Source organism: Scyliorhinus canicula, chromosome 6 (genome assembly GCF_902713615.1).
Source record: "Scyliorhinus canicula chromosome 6, sScyCan1.1, whole genome shotgun sequence".
NCBI classification, from domain to species: Eukaryota; Metazoa; Chordata; class Chondrichthyes; order Carcharhiniformes; family Scyliorhinidae; genus Scyliorhinus; species Scyliorhinus canicula.
This window is the reverse complement of record NC_052151.1, coordinates 30,603,102-30,621,387: the sequence shown is the minus strand read 5'-3', so window position 1 is coordinate 30,621,387 and position 18,286 is coordinate 30,603,102. Positions and strand designations below refer to the sequence as shown.

General features: G+C 50.8%; 1 pseudogene; it reads right to left on the bottom strand.

The window, feature by feature from the left end:
- Positions 1–9,379: 9,379 nt before the first annotated feature.
- The window catches only part of LOC119966943, a 30,645-nt pseudogene continuing 21,738 nt past the window's right edge, over positions 9,380–18,286 (bottom strand).

The following is an 18,286-nucleotide window of genomic DNA, read 5'->3' as shown; positions in this document are numbered from 1 at the left end:
TGCGTGGCTCAGTTCTGCACGGGTCAGTTGACCTGCGCACAGAACCTTCGGGGGAGGTTGTTGTTGTACTTACTGTCAAATGAGTATTTTAGTTTAATCTGTCTCGCTTAGGCAGGATTAAAAGATTACTGTAGAGCAGGCTTGTCCAAACATTTTTCTTGGGGTAGGTGGGGGCCCACACTTGCATTTGTTTCTCACGCAAGGGGCCGAGGAGAAAATGTTGCAAAGGACTGGTTTGACGAATCAATAAACTGAATTTCAAAAAACAATTGAGGTTTTAAGGAAATAAACAATTGCTGAGGAAAAATACAACAATGTTGTGGCAATAAATTGTTAAATTAAAAAAGTAGGTGATAAAAATGTGAGAGGGTCAGTGTATGTGGATGGGTGAGTGTGTGTGGGCGAATGTGCCTGTGTGGCTGTGCGGTGGTGAGAGTGAGTGAGAAACATGACACCGAGAATAAGGCAGACTCACATTCAACGAGCCAGCTCACTCAATCTCTACACCCACCCTTACCCATTCATTCAGTCTCTCCGCACACACCCACACACACATTCAGACACTTTCATACATGCTCACTCATTCACTGCCTCACACACACTCAGTCAAGCCCACTCGCTCCCAAGGCTCTCTTATTCCCACCTACTCGCCATGATACCGCCTCCTCCCAAGCCCGCCAAAACTGTGCCTCCCAGGCCTGACAAAACCTCGCCCTCCCTGGCCTGACAAAACTGAGCTTTCCCCGTGCCTGACGCACCCAGGTCCCCAAGCTCCAACTTGGCTTACTGAGCTCCAACACCTCCATACCTTCGTTTTCCTTGTGCCGGCAGCCCTCAGCACACTCACGTGAAGAGCGTAGAGAGAGAGGTGGGATTTCATTAAAGAGCGGAGAGAGAGAGACAAAACCTCAATAAAGAGCAAAGAGAGAGGTGGGACTTCATAAAGAACCGAGAGAGAGAGAGGGGGAGACTCATTAAAGAGCAGAGAAGGAGGCAGGACTTCTCCAGTGAGAGAGAGGGGAGACTCATTAAAGAGCGGAGTGAGAGGCAGGACTTCTCCAAGGAGCAGTCTCGGAGGACGGAGCATCGGGGAGTCCAATGAAGCTGAAAATAACTTAAGTCACAGGAAAACTGTGACCTAATAGGCTGGTAGAGAATCTGTTAATTTTTTTTTTTAAACTGCAAATCGAATTAATTACTTAACTAATTAAGTCAAGATGGCTGGGCAGGCGATGTGCTGTAGCTGCATGATGTGGGAACTGGCAGATCCCATTACTAGCTGCAGTGACCACATCTGCAGCAAGAGTTTGTTGCTTGAGGAATTTCGGCCCAGAGTTGATGAGCTGGAGTCTGAGCTCCAGACACTGCGGCACATCCAGGAGAGGGAGAATTACCTGGACACTTTGTTTCAGGAGATGGTCACACTCCATAGATTAAGTACCTCAAATTCGGCCAGTGGTCAGGGACAGCAGGGTGTGACTGCGAGTGAAATGGAGAAGCCTCAGCCCTTGACCTTGTCCAACAGGTCCGCGGTATTTGCTCCCTGTGTGGATGAGGAAAAGGATTGTAGGGAGGATGAGCTAGCCGACCACTGCACCATGGCACAGGCGACCATCCAAACGGGGGGAAAGATAAGTAATAGTTGTAGGGGATTCTACAATTAGGAGAACTGATAGTATCCTTTGCAAGCAGGATCGAGAGTCCCACATCGTATGTTGCCTTCCTGGTGCCAGGGTGAGAGACATCTCCAACCAGCTTTAAATGATTTTGGAGTGGGATGGGGAGGACCAGGTGTTGTGGTCCACGTTGAGACTAACAACATAGGCAAGACTAGGAAAGAGGGCCGGTTTGGGGATTATCAGGAACTAGGAACAAAATTAAAGAACAGGTCCTCAAGGATTATATTCTCTGGATTACTACCTGAGCCACGTGCAAATTGGCATAGGGATGAGAAAATTAGAGAAGTAAAAATATGGCTAAAGGAGTGGCGCAGGGAAGAGGGGTTCTATTTCATGGGGCACAGGCATCAGTTTTGGGACAGGAGGGATCTGTACCAATGAGACGGTCTCCACCTGAACCGATCTGGGACCGGTGTTCTAGCGGAAAGAATAAATAGGCCGGTCACAAGGACTTTAAACTAGCAAGTGGGGGGATGGGAAGGTAAAGCTACAAGAAGTAACATGGTTAATGGGAGCGATAGCAGCAGGTCGGCATGTGAGGAGAAGATAGAGGTTAATAGTACGAACAGGCAGGGCCAGTCTAACGACTACGAAGGGGAAAGGAAATGTAAAAAATGTAAATGCAAGGTGACTGCGGAGTGAAAGTTGAGGATGAGGCTGAATGTGATCAGGGATTAATGAAGGAGGTCAGACTGTGAAAAGCGCAAGAAAATCCTGCAAGGGAAAGACAAATCAGAAGAATATATTTAAAAACTGTGGGCTGAATTCTCCATTCTGGAGACTAACTGTTGACGCCGGAGTCAAAACCGTGAAGTTTTATTCCTAAAATTCCTTGAAAAAAAGTTAAACCAATTCTCAGCCCTGCAGGAGGTTAGCAGGGACCCAGAGTGAATCTCGCAGATTTTGCTGCAGATACGGGTCCCCGCACTTCTGTGTCGGAGGCTGCGCATGTGCACAGCGGCGGACTCCAGCGGCTGCGCCGTGCTCATGGCTGACTAGGACCGCGGAGCCATATCCAGAAAGGAGAATCTCCGATCGGCTGCGCGCCCGACCCTCAAATCCTGCAAATAAATTCCTCGCTGCCTGCAAACCCTCCCGGCCTCCGATCCGCCCGCTCCCGACCAGGGCGGCCGCAGACTGAGTCCACAGCCGCCATGCCAGCATCCCGACCGGCAATAGGTGGTTAGTTCCACACCGTCAGGAACTTGACCAGTCGGGAGTGGAGGATTGCTGAGCGGGCCTCTGGCAATGCCCCCCCCGGCGGCGCGGCATACTTCGCGCCGGTGACGCCGATTTTTGGTACCCGGAGAATCGCCGAACCGCCACCAGGCCCGATTACGGTGACAAACTGGATTCTCCACCCCGGCGCCGGCTGTGATTTCGGTGTCGGGCTACGGAGAATCCAGCCTCTTGTACATAAATGCACGCAATATTCAGAATGTCAATGAGCTGACAGCACAAATAGAGACAAATGGGTATGATCTGGTGGGGATTACTGAAACATGGTTGCAGGGGGACTGGGAGTTGAATGACTCAGGGTACTCAGTATTCCAAACGGATAGAGAGAATGAAACAGAAGGTGGGAGTACTTTATTGGTTAAAGAGGACATCAAGGCTGTATTAAGAAATTATATTGGCATGAAGGGCCAACATGTTGAATTGATCTGGGTGGAAATAAAAAACAAGGGAAAAGACTCCTTTGTAGGTGTAATTTACAGGCCCCTGTGCAATACTTCCAAAGTGGGGCATAGTATAAACCAGGAAACAATGAGGGCTTGTCCTCCTTCTTCTCCCAGGGACATAATGTATACACCAGGATTGACTTCTTTGCAGTGGGGTAATTGGTGCTTCCAGGGACAGCAAGAGCGAAATACTCTCTGATCATGATCTCCAACCAGGCTCCACATTTCATGGATGTGAGGTTGGAGACGGGGGCAAGCTCAATACCCCCCGCGCCATGTCCGATGCCCCCATGGAGGTTGGACATGGTCCTCCTGGCCGACAAGGCTTGCTGCGAGAAAATATCACAGTGCAGAAGGAGGCCATTTGGCCCATCGAGTCAGCACCGGCCCTATGAAAAAAACACCTTACTTAAGCCCATGCCTCCACCCTATCCCCGTAACCCAGTAACCCCACCTAACCTTTTGGACACTAAGGGCAATTTAGCATTGTCAATCCACCTAATCTGCACATCTTTGGATTGTGGGAGAAAACCGGAGCACCTGGCGGAAACCCACGCAGACACGGAGAACATACAAACTCCACACAGTCACCTGAGGCCGGAATTGAACCTAAGCGCCTGGAGCTGTGAGGTAGCAGTGCTAACCACTGTGTCACCATGCCACCCCAGTATGCACCCATTGAGTATATTACTAATAACCGGAATGGGGAGGTCTCACCCTCCACGCTCTGGGAGGCATTGAAGGCAGTCAGGGGTGAAATTATTTCTCACAAAGCACGAAGAGATAGGGAAGTGAGGGCGGCTAGGCAACACCTAATTGACTCCATACTGGAGGTAGACCAGCGATACTCTGAGACCCCGACTGTAGCGTCCCAGCAGAGAGGAAAAAGCTACAGATGGACTTTGATCTGCTCTCCACGAGGAAAGCAGTGCACCAACTCCGCCAGGCACAGGGGACCCTGTACGAACACGGAGACAAAGCCAGCCGCTTGCTGGCTCACCAGTTGAGAAAGCAGGCAGAGGGAAATAGTTCGTATTGGACACAGCAGAGGAAAACCAGTAGCGGAGCCGGAAAAGGTTAACGAGACATTCGAGGCCTTCTACCATGGGGCTGTGCACTTTGAGCCTCCCTGACGGGACTTGGGTTTGAAACAGTTCCTCAATAGCAGTTGTGGGAGAGGATAGGAAATGAAGGCTGGAAGCACCACTAGAACTGGGAGACGTCATTAACCCCATGCAGGCGGGGAAGGTTATGGACCAGGCAGATTCCCGGCGGACCTCTGCACAAAATTTGCGGCAGCACTGGCGCCACACTTGCGGGAAATGTTCACGGACTTGTTCTGGAAAATACAGAATGTGTCATTTGAAACATAGAGGTCTGCCAACATCTGATCGGGGAGAGTGCAGGGAAAGATCCCACAAGAGGTTGGTGGCAGCTGAAGGGCACAGAAACTGTGGGCAGCAATTTCAGTCTATCAGAATGGTTATTACAACCTGCAGCAGGAGAAAGGCAGAAGAAAAAAGTTTTTAAAAATCTCTTTGTGTTGTTGGAAAATTGTGATGGACTGCCCCTTTAAGACCCGAAGTCCGATCCTTATCGGAGGTCCCGATCTCGCGCCAGAGATCAGCCAGCGCGGGCTTCCAGAACAGCTGGAACAAAGAAACCAGCGCGGGCTTCAGACTCCTCCTCTTTCTCCCCACGAGGCAAGAAGCAGGAACAAAGGGACCAGCGCAGAACACCAGCGGGACCCGAAGAAGGAAGAAGGACAGCAGGAGCAGCAGCAGGAGCGGAGCGGCCCAGGAGAGGGAAGGCCCAGGAGAGAAGCGGCCCAACGGCAGACCAGACCCAGAAGGAAGACGCAGAACGGCAGACCAGACCAGAAGGAAGACGGCCCAGCAGCAGGAGCAGTAGGAGAAGACAGAGGAAAAGAGAAAACAGCACCAGGAGAGATGACCAGGAGACTTGAAAGAGAAAGAGAGAGAGAGAGAGTCTGAAGGCCTCAACAACCAACCAGACAACATCCAAAAGTAAATAATGTTTTAATTTAATGAAATAGAAAAGAGTATGTTAATAATAAAATAATTTAACCTGAAAAAGTGGTTATTAGCTTACTTCACTTCCTTAAGAACGCAGGACCCGTGACATCGATGCCATTAAGGGGTAAGTAAGTAAAATTCTTCAGTGAAGGTATGAGTTATACCGGGGGATAACTTGAAAGGAGAGTTTGACCCGAATAGCACTCACAGAGGCCTGTACTGGAGTCAGGGAGGGAGTTCCCTGTTCGCCGTTTTAGAGTATTGGCCCTTAAGGTCTGTGGTATAAGGGGAATTCTAAAACATATAGGTGAATTTAGAAAAACAGACTCGTTGACGAGGGGTACCCTGCCGCCTGTGCCAGCTGGCATAGGCGGCAGGGTACCCCTATGCCAGCATAGGCCTCAATCTTGCTAATACCCAAAAAGGGACAAAGATCCAACAGAATGTGGCTCCTACAGACCCATTTCCTGCTAAATGTAGACTCAGAAATATTGGCCAAAATCCTAGCCAGGTGACTGGAGAACTGTGTACGAGGGGTGACGGCAGAAGTTCAGACGGGCTTTGTCAAGGGTAGACTGCTAACATCGAACATCAGGCGCCTGCTGAACGTGATAACAGTACATTGACAATGGTACATCAACAAATAGTGATTTGTTACAGTGTGGAACAAGGGCCAACAAGAGCAGCATAGGAAGTCGTGAATAGTGTTCTTACAGGGAACAGATCAGTCCGAGGGAGAGTCGTTGAGGAGTCTTGTAGATGTGGGGAAGAAGCTGTTCCTATGTCTGGATGCGTGGGTCTTCAGATTTCTGTATCTCCTGCCTGATGGAAGTGTCTGGAAGAGGGCAAAGCCTGGGTGTGAGGGGTCTCTGACAATGCTGTCTGCCTTCCTGAGGCAGCGGGAGGTGTAGACAGAATCAATGTGAGGGTGGCAAGCTTGTGTGATGCGTTGGGCTGAGTTCACTACACTCCGCAGTTTCTTGCGATCTTGGGCCAAGCAGTTGCCATACCAGGCTGTGAGGCAGCCGGATAGGATGCTCTCTATGGCACATTTGTAGAAGTTTGTGAGAGTCGATGCAGACATGCTGAATTTCTTTAGCTTCCATAGGAAGTAGAAACGTTGTTGGGCTTTCAACGTGTAGCATCAATGTGAGTGGACCAGTGGAAAAATTGATCATGGCATTTGTGTAGGGGGAAGAAAGCTAGGATTCCCAAAACCCCTGCTTAGAACGAGAAGCATGGGGAAACCCAGCCCTCCCAAACCTGCAGTATTACCATTGGGCAGCAACAACAGAAAGAGTAAAGAGATGGATAAAGGAACCGGATGCCGAATGGGTAAGAATGGAGGTGGGATCCTACACGCGGACCTTCCTCTGGGCCCTGGCCGTTCCCATCCCCTCTGACCAGGCATTCAGCGAGCCCAGTGGTGATAGCCACACTCCGGTCATGGAATCCACTCCGGTCTAACCGAGATGTCCATTAAGGCTCCCTTCTGCAACAATCACAGGTTCACGCCAGCCAAAATGGATACTTCCTTCAAAAGGTGGAGACAGGACGGTGGGGACGTTGACAGTTAGGGTCTTATGCACAGATAACAGACTGACAACAGTAGAGGAACTGACAGAAAAGTTCCAGCTGACTAGAGGAAACAAATTAAGATACATACAAGTCAAAAACTGCTTACATAGGGAAACAAAGACATACCCTCAGCCACCGCACCAATCGCTGTTCGAGGGCCAACAGGACACAGACGTCCAAGGGAGGTGAAACTGCGGGGACCTGTATGTGCGATTACTGGGAAGGACGAGACAAGGAAAAAATAGGAGGAGGACCTAGGGTTTGAAAAAGGTGAGGGCTCTGGAGCAGAGCACTGCACAGGATCAACTCCAACTCCAGTTGCGCAAGGCTAAGTCTGATGTAGCTGCAAGTGGCACACAGAGCCCACCTAATCAGAATCCGAATGAGTCGGATCCTCCCGGAGGCGGAGCAGAAATGTGAATGGTGCCAAGGAGGACCGGCCAACCATGCCCAGATGTTCTGGTCATGCCCTAGACTTGTCGGGTTCTGGACAGCCTTATTCGACGCGATGTCCAAGTTTGTGGGGATAAGGGTGGAGCCGTGCCCAAGAGTGGCAGTCTTCAGGGTATCAGAGCAGCCATATCCCTTGATGGGAAGGAGGGGCGGACGCCCTTGCCTTTGCCTCCCTAATCACCCACCGGAGAATCCTGTTCGGCTGGTGGTCAGCAGCACCACCCAGAGCCGCAGACTGGATGTCCGATCTGTCGGAATTTCTGCAAATGGAGAAAATCAAATTCACCACCGGGGGATCGGAAGAGGACTTCCACCAAATGTGGGAGCCGTTCAGTAATTTGTTCCAAGACCGGTTTGTAGTCAACAGCCAATAAACCAGGGGGAGGGGGGGGGGGGGGGGGGGGGATCCACGGAAGAACCACAGACCACAAACGAAAAGAGAGGGATGCGGATGGGAGGGGAGAGCAGGGGAGAAAGAGGGAGGGAGGGAACAAAGAGGCACAGAACCCAACCATACCTGACACGAAACAATATACGTAGCACCATGCCACCCCAACAGGTCCAGGTTGGAAGATCCAACAAATAAAGAAGACATGGCAGATAGCAAGAAAGGGAGGGGAATTGGGAGGAAAGAGAGGAGTTGGGTGCAGGAGGCCAAGTCAAAACTAGGCACTTGCTGAGAAATAATTGTCACTGATGTGGCAAATTACCATAGCAAATGGTACCGATCTATATCAAGCTTTGGCAAAGTCATTGGACTCGAAACATTAGCTCTTTTCTCTCCCTACAGATGCTGCCAGACCTGCCGAGATTTTCCAGCATTTCTCTTTCGTATATAGTTTATGTGTATGTTCACATTCATTTTTGCTTTGTATAAAAAGAAAAAGGTAAATGGAATGTTAGCATTTATTGCAAAAGGATTGGCGTATAAAATTAAAGCAGTGTTGTTGTAATTGTATAGGGTGTTGGTGAGACCACATCTGGAGGATTGTTTCCAGTTTCGGTCTCCTTATTTGAGGAAGGATGTGGTGGCATTGGAGGCAGTTCAAAGGTTGTTCACCAATTGATTCCGGGGATGAAGTGATTGACATATGAGGAGAGATTAAATAGTTTGGGCTTATACTCGCTGGAGTTTAGAAGGATGAGAGGGGATCTGATCGAGATATATAAAACACCAAAAGGGATTGATAAAGTAAACATAGACCAAATGTTCTCCTTGTAGTACACCTGGAACGAGACGTCACAAATATAAGTTGAGAAGCGATAGATTTAGAACTGAGGTGAGGAGGAACTACTTCTCGCAGAGGGTGGTGAATTTGTGGAGCTCGCTGCCCCATATTGCAGTGGGAATCTGAGTCATTAAATGGTTTCAAGGAGTTAGATATACTTCTGATTTAAAAAATGGGTTAAAGGGATATGGGTAACAGTGAGGTGGATTTGAGACCAGGAAAAGATCAGCCATGATCTGATTGAATGACGTAGCAGGCTCAAAGGGCTGAATTACCTACTTCTGGTTCTATGTCCTATGTACCTTTGTTCCAATGGCAATGTCTGCTGCTCCTCCAATCAGAAACTGATACTCCCTCATTTGCTGACGATAGGCTTACTAGTCAACCTATCAGCAGCAAACGAGGAAGAGAAGTGGCCTTTGATTGGAGCAGCAGCTCGATGCAGAACCTTCCATTGAAATTCACCTCTTTGACAGAAACTTTGAAAACTGGCTACGGAGGCTGCATAGAGGGGCTTCGCAGGCCACATTTGGCCCATGGGCTGTACGCTGGACAGACCTGTTACAGTGGAATGACGTGAAGGCGGCGGTGCTGCAATGGAATTTGGTACAAGTGTATTAAATGTTTGGAAAGCACTCACAGCAGTCATCCCAAGTTAAAAATATCAAATCTGTACACCGGCAACCTCAAGATACTAAAATATGTAAAGCGTTGTTCTTAACTTAATTTGATTCCACAGTGTAAATGGGCCCGTCAATAACGTTATCACTCAGTTTACATTCATTTGTCACAGGGTGCAAACCAAACATGATGTACCATTGGTTTCGCATATTGGTGATAACTGCCCAGTCCGACATGTAAAGGCGAAGTTTTATCTTAAAGCTGAATAATATGGAAAGAGGACTTCACAATAAAACCTGACAGCAGGAAAAGACAATACGAACAGGGAAAGGGCAAAAATTAACATTGACATCAGGGAGGTCTTCATACAGAGGGCTCATTTTGACTTTACGTAATGGTGTTAGATGTAGGTGAGAATTATACAGTGAATGGCAGTATTGAAAGGCAAAGGGATCTGGGTGTACAGGTGACCATGAGACCAATGTCGATTGTTGTAAAAACCCATCTGATTCACTAATGTCCTTTAGGGAAGGAAATCTATCGTCCTTACCTAGTCTAGTGTACATGTGACTCCAGACCCACAGCAATTTGGTTGACTCTTAATTGCCCTCAGGGATATAGAACATAGAACATGGAACATCACAGCGCAGTACAGGCCCTTCGGCCCTCGATGTTGCGCCGACCTGTGAAACCAGTCTAAAGCCCATCTACACTTTTCCCTTATCATCCATATGTTTATCCAATGATCATTTAAATGTCCTTAGTGTTGGCGAGTCCACTACTGTTGCAGGCAGGGCATTTCATGCCCTTACTACTCTCTGAGTAAAGAATCTACCTCTGACATCTGTCCCATATCTATCTCCCCTCAATTTAAAGCTATGTCCCCTCATGCTAGACATCACCATCCGAGGAAAAAGGCTCTCACTGTCCACCCAATCTAATCCTCTGATCACCTTGTATGCCTCAATTAAGTCACCTCTTAACCTTCTTCTCTCTAACGAAAACAGCCTTTCCTCATAAGATCTTCCCTCCATACCAGGCAACAGCCTGCTAAATCTCCTCTGCAATAGATGGGCAATAAATGCTGGCCTAGCCAGCGATGCCCACATCCCTGATAGAAGCCTACAAAATTATGAAGGGTACGGACAGAGTGGATGGTCAGACATTTTTCCCAGAGTGGAAGAGTCAGTTACTAGGGGAATTAGGTTTAAGGTGTGAGGGGCAAAGTTTAGAGGACATGTCTGATGTGACCATCAATTCACACGAAACAGAGAGTGGATGTGAACTGTGGCTTTAATCGACTAGAACAGTACCTGCCTGCGACTGCTCTGCTACTGAGAGCCGCCTACAGGGCAACTGCTCTTTATACCTCCTCTCAAGGGGGCAGAGCCAGGGGCAGAGCCCACAAGGACACCAACATGATACGTTCCAGGTAATATTGTACAATGGTCCATAGGTGGAGCCCACATGGGCAACAGCATGATACAATGACATATATGGTGAATGGTTAATGCAATACGTTCACCACATTCACCCCCTGTTAAAAAAATTGGAGTCCAGCAGGGGTGAAGGGTTCACAAGTTCAACCTGTCTAGCACCCGGATCATGCGCTGCGATCGCTGAAGCTCTGGTATCGCAGCTGGCCCAGGTGTCGAACTCATCCGTGTGGACATGGGTAGCGAAGTTCCAGGTGCGGGCACAGACGCAGACTCCGGGAGCGTGTATTCCGGAGCTTCATTCCTGCGGGTCGGTGAAGGGGAAGAGAAGGCGGAAGGGAGTGCGGGTGCCATGTAGGGACGGGGGCACTGGTCGGCGTAGGTTGGATGGGTGAAGTTGGGGTGGCAGTGGTATTGGAACCTGTGGGTGCCAGGGCCTGGAGGGAAACCGTATCCTGTCGGGCGTCGGGATGTTCAATGTATGCGTACTGGGGGTTGGTGTGAAGGAGCTGGACCCTCTCGACCAGGGGGCCGGACTTATGACTCCTGACATGTTTGCGGAGTAGGACGGGCCCCAGTGTCTTCAGCCAGGACGGAAGCGAGACCCGGAGGTGGATTTCCTGGGGAAAGCAAACAGGTGGTCATGAGGGTTCTCATTTGTGGCCGTGCAAAGGAGGGACCTAATGGAGTGGAGTGCGTCGGGGAGGACCTCCTGCCAGTGGGAAACTGGGAGATTCCTAGACTGTAGGGCCAGGTGGACGGCCTTCCAGACCGTCGCGTTCTCCCTCTCCACCTGCCCGTTTCCCAGGGGGTTATAACTGGTAGTCCTGCTCGAGGCGGTGCCCTTACCGAGCAGGTACTGATGCAGTTCATTGCTCATGAATGACGAACCCCGGTCACTGTGAACGTACGTGGGGAAACCGACCAGGGTGAAGACACTATGTAGGGCTTTAATGACGGTGGCCCCGGTCATGTCGGGGCAGGGGATTGCAAAGGGGAAGCAGGAGAACTCGTCAATGACGTTGAGGAAATACGTGTTGCAGTTGGTAGAAGGGAGGGGCCCTTTGAAGTCGATTCTGAGGCACTCGAAGGGCCGGGATGCCATTACCAATTGGGCTTTATCCGGTCGATAGAAGTGTGGTTTACACGCCGCACAGATCTGGCAGTCCCTGGTCATGGCTCTGACCTCCTCGGTGAAGTAGGGCAGGTTGTGGGCCTTGATGTAATGGAGAAGCCGGGTGGCAGTGGTCATCGTGGATAGCCCGGAGTCGGTCACCTTGCCCGCTGGCGCACGTGCTGCGGGACAGGACATCTGGGGGCTCGTTGAGCTTCCCAGACAATACACTATATCGTAATTATAGGTGGAGAGTTCGATCCTCCACCTCAAGATCTTATCATTCTTGATCTTGCCCCGCTGCGTATTATCAAACATGAAGGCTACCGAACGTTGGTCGGTAAGGAGGGTAAACCTCCTACCAGCGAGGTAGTGCCTCCAGTGCCGTACAGCTTCCACAATGGCTTGGGCTTCTTTTTCGACTGAGGAGTGTCAAATTTCGGAGGCGTTGAGGGTACGGGGAAAAAAATGCTACTGGCCTTCCAGACCGTCGCATTCTCCCTCTCCACCTGCCCGTTTCCCAGGGGGTTATAACTGGTAGTCCTGCTCGAGGCGGTGCCCTTACCGAGCAGGTACTGATGCAGTTCATTGCTCATGAATGACGAACCCCGGTCACTGTGAACGTACGTGGGGAAACCGACCAGGGGCTATTGCTGGCCTCGATGATCCCCTCCCGCAAGGGTCGCTGGACCTCGGACCAGATGAAAGGGTAGCGGCGAGGGCGACCTCTGACGCACCGCTCTCCACCTGGAAGGGGACGGACTCGTCCACCGCACACATTGCAGATTTGGCATTATCTGCCTTGATGCAGCTGAAGGCCTGGCGTGCCTCGGCCGCCAGTGGGAAGATGGTGGCCTTGATTAGTGGGCGGGCTTTGTCCGCATAGTTGGGGACCCACTGGGCATGATAGGAAAAGAATCCGAGGCACCTTTTCAGGGCCTTGGGGCAGTGGGGGAGGGGAAGTTGCAGGAGGGGGCGCATACGGTCGGGGTTGGGTCCTAGAACTCCGTTTTCCACGACATAGCTGAGGATGGCTAGTCTGATTGTGCGGAAAACCCATTTCTCCTTGTTATAAGTGAGGTTAAGGGTTTGGGCGGTTTGGAGAAATTTCTGGAGATTGGCGTCGTGGTCCTGCTGATCATGGCCGCAGATGGTGACGTTGTCTAAGTACGGAAATGTGGCCCGCAGCCCGTCCTGCTCCACCATTCGGTCCATCGTTCTTTGGAAGACCGCGACCCCGTTTGTGACGTCGAAGGTGACCCGGAGGAAGTGGAAGAGGTGGCTGTCTGCCTCAAAGGCCGTGTAGTTGCGGTCCTCCGGGCAGATTGGGAGCTGGTGGTACGCAGACTTCAGGTCCACTGTGGAGAACACTCAGTAGTGTGCGATCTGGTTAACCATGTCTGTGATCCGGGGAAGGGGGTAGCATCGAGGTGCGTGTACCGGTTTATGGTCTGGCTGTACTCTACAACCATCCGGTTCTTTTCCCCGGTCCTGACGACCACCACCTGAGCTCTCCAGGGGCTATTGCTGGCCTCGATGATCCCCTCCCGCAAGGGTCGCTGGACCTCGGACCAGATGAAAGTCCTGTCCTGGATGCTGTACCGCCTGCTTCTGGTGGCGACGGGTTTACAGTCGGCGGTGAGATTTGCGAAGAGCGGGGCAGCCTCTGGGGAGAGTATTAACTGTACAAAGCACAGAATTAATTAAGAAAGTGGTGCGTTGATCTGGGAGAATTTCTGAATGGATGATCTAGGAAGACATGTCTTCCTCACATGTACCTATCCCATGATCCCTGTTCTGAAGAAGTGTCGGACCATAACTTGCGACCAGCATCGAAAGCGATGGCCCAGAACAATAAATTTTTTTTAAAATGTATTTTATTACAAACATGTATCAAAACAGATTACGGCAAAACAACCTGGGAAACATACTTCCCAACAATCAACTATACAGTCTGTACAATATTTTCCCCTTTTTCAACACCCCCCACCCACCCGCCTTCGATGTATAGCTCCTCAAAAAGGTCACAAACATCCCCACCTTTTCTTTTTTTTTTTCAAAATCTTTTTTATTGGCTTTTCTCATATTTATAAACAGTTACTGTGTATATACATTTCTATTGCCCGTGCTAATTTACTTTATTTTACAGAGAGGTTTGTTTTGTCGTTCCTTTGACTAACTCTATGTGCATTTTGTTGCCCTCTGGATCAGTCTATAACCCCCCCTTCCTTGCCCACCCCTACCCCCGCCCCCCATCGGCTTCCTCTTCTCTTGTGGTTTCCCCACCTCCTTCTGCCCCCTGGTTGCACAATCCTTTGGTTCCCCATCTATCTTTTTTTTCCCGAGCTTACTCCTCGTTGCTGGCCTTGAACAGGTTTTGGAACAGGCTGACAAAGTATCCAGGAAGCCTTCCTCTGACCCTCGGGTGGCGTACTCCAGGGGGAGAAATTCTGAGAGGTCAGCGAGGCAGTCTGCAGCTTTGGGTGGTGTTGCTGATCGCCAGCCGAGCAGGATTCTCCAGCATGCGATTAGGGAAGCGAAAGCTTTGGCCCCTATCCCCATGTGTAACTCTGGCTGCTCCAATACCCCGAAGATTGCCACTATTGGGCATGGCTTTACCCTCACTCCCACACCTTTGTACATTGCCTCGGAGAAGGCTATCAAGAACCCAGCAAGCTTGGGGCAAGCCCAAAACATGTGGGTGTGGTTGGCCAGGCCCCTCTGGAACCGCTCACATTTGACCTCCACCTCCGGGAAGAACCTGCTCATTCGGGTTCTGGTCAGGTGCGCTCTGTGCACCACTTTGAGCTGCATTAGGCTTAACCTTGTCAGGAGGAGGTGGAGCTCACCCTGCTCAGTGCTTTGCTCCAGAGTCCCCACCCTACCTTTGTCCCCAGTTCGTCCTCTCATTTTTGTCTGGTGCCGTCCAGTAGTGTTTGGGCTCTGTACAGTAGCTGTCCATATATTTTCCCACATATCCGCCTTCTTGCTGCTTGTGCCTATCAGCTCCTCTAGTAGTGTGGTTTCTGGGGCCCCGGGGTACCCTACTGTCTCTTTGCGGAGGAAATATTTTATTTGGAGATGTCTCAATTCCTGTCCTTTTGCTAGTTTCTACTTCCTCGTCAGTTCGTCCCGTGTCGCCAGTCTGCACCCTATGTAGAAGTCCCCGACCATCAGTGTGCCCCCGTCCCGCCTCCATCTTTTGAAGGCCTTTGGGATGAAGATCGGGATGGATATAGACAGGAAGAGGAACCTTAGCAGTACGTTCATCTTGATCGTCTGCACTCTTCCCGCCAGAGAGAGTGGGAGTGAGGCCCACCGTTGAAGGTCTTTTCTTTCTTCCTCCACCAGGCTGGTCAGGTTCCACTTGTGGATCTGTGTCCTGTCTCTGGCTATCCCCAGGTAACGGAATCTGTTCTGGACTGTTTTGAATGGGAGCCCCTCCAGCTCTCTCCTTCCCCCCCCCCCCCCCCCCCCCCCCGTTTGGGTTCAGTGGGAATGGCTCAGGTTAAGTTTGTAGCCCGAAAAGGTTCCGAACTCTTTCAGTATTTGCAGTGTTGCCTTCAGTCCCTCCTGTGCCTTTGAGCCATAGAGGAGCAGGTCATCTGCATAGAGTGAAACTCAGTGCTCTCTGTTTCCTCTCCAGATTCCCTTCCAGCTTTTTGAGTCCAGTAGGGATATCACCAGGGGTTCGATCGCTAGCGCGAACAAGAGTGGGGACAGGGGGCAGCCCTGTCTTGTTCCTCTCTGTAGCTGGAAGTATTCAGAGCTGGTGGTGTTAGTTCGGACATTCGCTTTGGGAGCGTTGTACAGGACCCCCACCTTTTCTTAAACCCCTCTGCAGAGCCCCTTAACTCATACTTTATCTTCTCCAACTGCAGGAAGTTGTACAGGTCACCCAACCAAGCCGCTACCCCCGGAGGTGATGACGACCGCCACTCAAGTAATATCCGCCGCCGTGTAATCAGGGAGACGAAGGCCACGACATCGGCCTTCCTCCTCTCCATGAGCTCCGCTTCTCTGAAACCCCAAATATAGCCACCAAAGGGTCCGGGTCCACCTCCACCTCCGCAAACATTCCCGCCCAGAATCTTCCCAATTTTTCGCAATCCCAAAACATGTGCGTGTGATTCGCTGGCCCCTGCCCACACCTCTCGCACTCATATTCTACCCCCTGAAAGAAACCACTCATTCTCGCCCGAGTCATATGCGCCCTGTGCACCGCCTTAAACTGTATCAGGCTCATCCTTGCACAAGAGGAGGTCCCGTTTACCCTACGCAGTGCCTCACTCCATACTCCCCAATTGATCTCCTCTCCCAACTCCCCATCCCATTTCTCCTTGATCTTGGCTCCATGGAATTACAAGAATTCATTGCACACTCTCCTGCTCTTGAAAAGTGCGCTGAAACCTCCGATGGCCAGAGCTGCTTGGAGCCTGCATCAACGGAGTTCCCAGAGGCCCCAACACAGTCCAACAGTGTCGGATTCAGGGAGGCCACACCCTCTTTTTTATTGCACTGTCTGCCATAAAGTAGGTAAGTTAAAAGGGCGCAGTGAAATTGACTGGCCAGGGAGAGGGTAATGTCCAATATACGTGGGTGGGTTTCGGGCGGATGGGAGGGGTAGAGAGGGGTTGAAGGCCGCGGAGGGGGGTGCCCGGGTGTGGGGGGTTGGAAAGGTGAGGGGATCAGAATTCAGGGGTTGGGGGGGAATCAGACATCGGATGTCCGGGGATGAGGGGTAGGTCAGAGTTCAGGGGGTTGCGGGGGGGTGTGGATGTCAAATATCGTGGGAGGTGTGGAGTGTTCCGGGGATAAGGCATCAGGTTGGGCCATGGCTTCAGGTCGGTCGGGTCAGGAGTTGGTCAGGTCTGATGGAGGCGCGGGGGCGGGGGAGGGGGAGAGGGGGGGGGGTGGGGCCAGGTGTCGGCCTGGGTGGTTGGATTGGGTTAAGGTGGTCAGGCTCGGTCAGGTCGGGGATGATAGTTTGGTCATGAAGTGAGTTCTCCCAGTGAGCCAGAGAAGACACAGCCAGAGTGAGACACAGCTAAGAATGAGCTTGGGAATTTGAAGATAGGTGGGAATTCGAAGCTTGGGGGGAGGAGGTGCTTTTTTATCCCTGGTAAGTGACTGGTAAGTAGTTTTTCCTTTTTCTTTTTTTTTTCTTTTCATGGTATATTTATTTTTTTTTCTTCGTTTTTGTTTTTGGAACTGTAGTTGTATAAGTTAACCGAATGTTTAAGACATGGCAGGAGATCCCAGACCTGTGTCATACTCCTCGTGTGTGATGTGGGAACTCAGGGACACGTTCACTGTCCCTGGCTCCTTCACGTGCAAGAAGTGTGTCCAGCTGCAGCTCCTGTTAGACCGCTTGACGGCTCTGGAGCTGCGGATGGACTCACTTTGGAGCATCCGTGATGCTGAGGACGTCGTGGATAGCACGTTTAGCGAGTTGGTCACGCCGCAGGTGAAAGTTGCTGAGGGAGATAGAAAATGGGTGACCAAAAGACAGAGCAAGAGTAGGAAGACAGTGCAGGTGTCCCCTGCGGTCATCTCCCTGCAATACTGATGAGGGAGATGGCTCACCAGGGGAAGGCAGCAGCAGCCAGGTTCATGGCACCGTGGCTGGCTCTGCTGCGCAGCAGGGCAGGAAGAAGAATGGCAGGGCTATAGTGATAGGGGACTCAATCGTAAGGGGAATGGACAGGCGGTTCTGCGGACGCAATCGAGACTCCAGGATGGTATGTTGCCTCCCTGGTGCAAGAGTCAAGGATGTCTCGGAGCGGCTGAAGGACATCCTGGGGGGGGAGGGTGAACAGCCAGCTGTCGTGGTGCACATAGGCACCAATGATATAGGTAAAAAAAAACGGGACGAGGTCCTACAAGCTGAATTCTGGGAATTAGGAGTTAAACTAAAAAGTAGGACCTCAAAGGTAGTAATCTCAGGATTGCTACCTGTGCCACGAGCTAGTCAGAGTAGGAATGTCGGGATAGATAAGATGAATGCATGGCTCGAGAGATGGTGCAAGAGGGAGGGATTCAAATTCCTGGGGCATTGGGACCGGTTCTGGGGGAGGTGGGACCAGTACAAACCGGATGGTCTGCACCTGGGCAGGACTGGAACCAATGTCCTGGGGGGGTGTTTGCTGGAGCTGTTGGGGAGGGTTTAAACTAATGTGGCGGGGAGATGGGAACCAATGCAGGAAGTCGGAAGGTAGTAAAACAGGTACAGAAACAAAAGGCAGTAAGGGGGAAAGTGTAAGGCAGAGAAGCCATAGTCAAAAATCAAAAAGAGCGCCAGTTCAAGGTACAGTGACTGAGGGGAGCTCAGTAAATAGGACCAGTAATACTAAAAGGAATAAAACGGGAAGCAAAAACATAAATGATAAGCGACGCGGCAGGTTGTTACATGAAGATATGGGTTCAACGACAAGGAAAATTAGAAGAAAAGTTCAGAA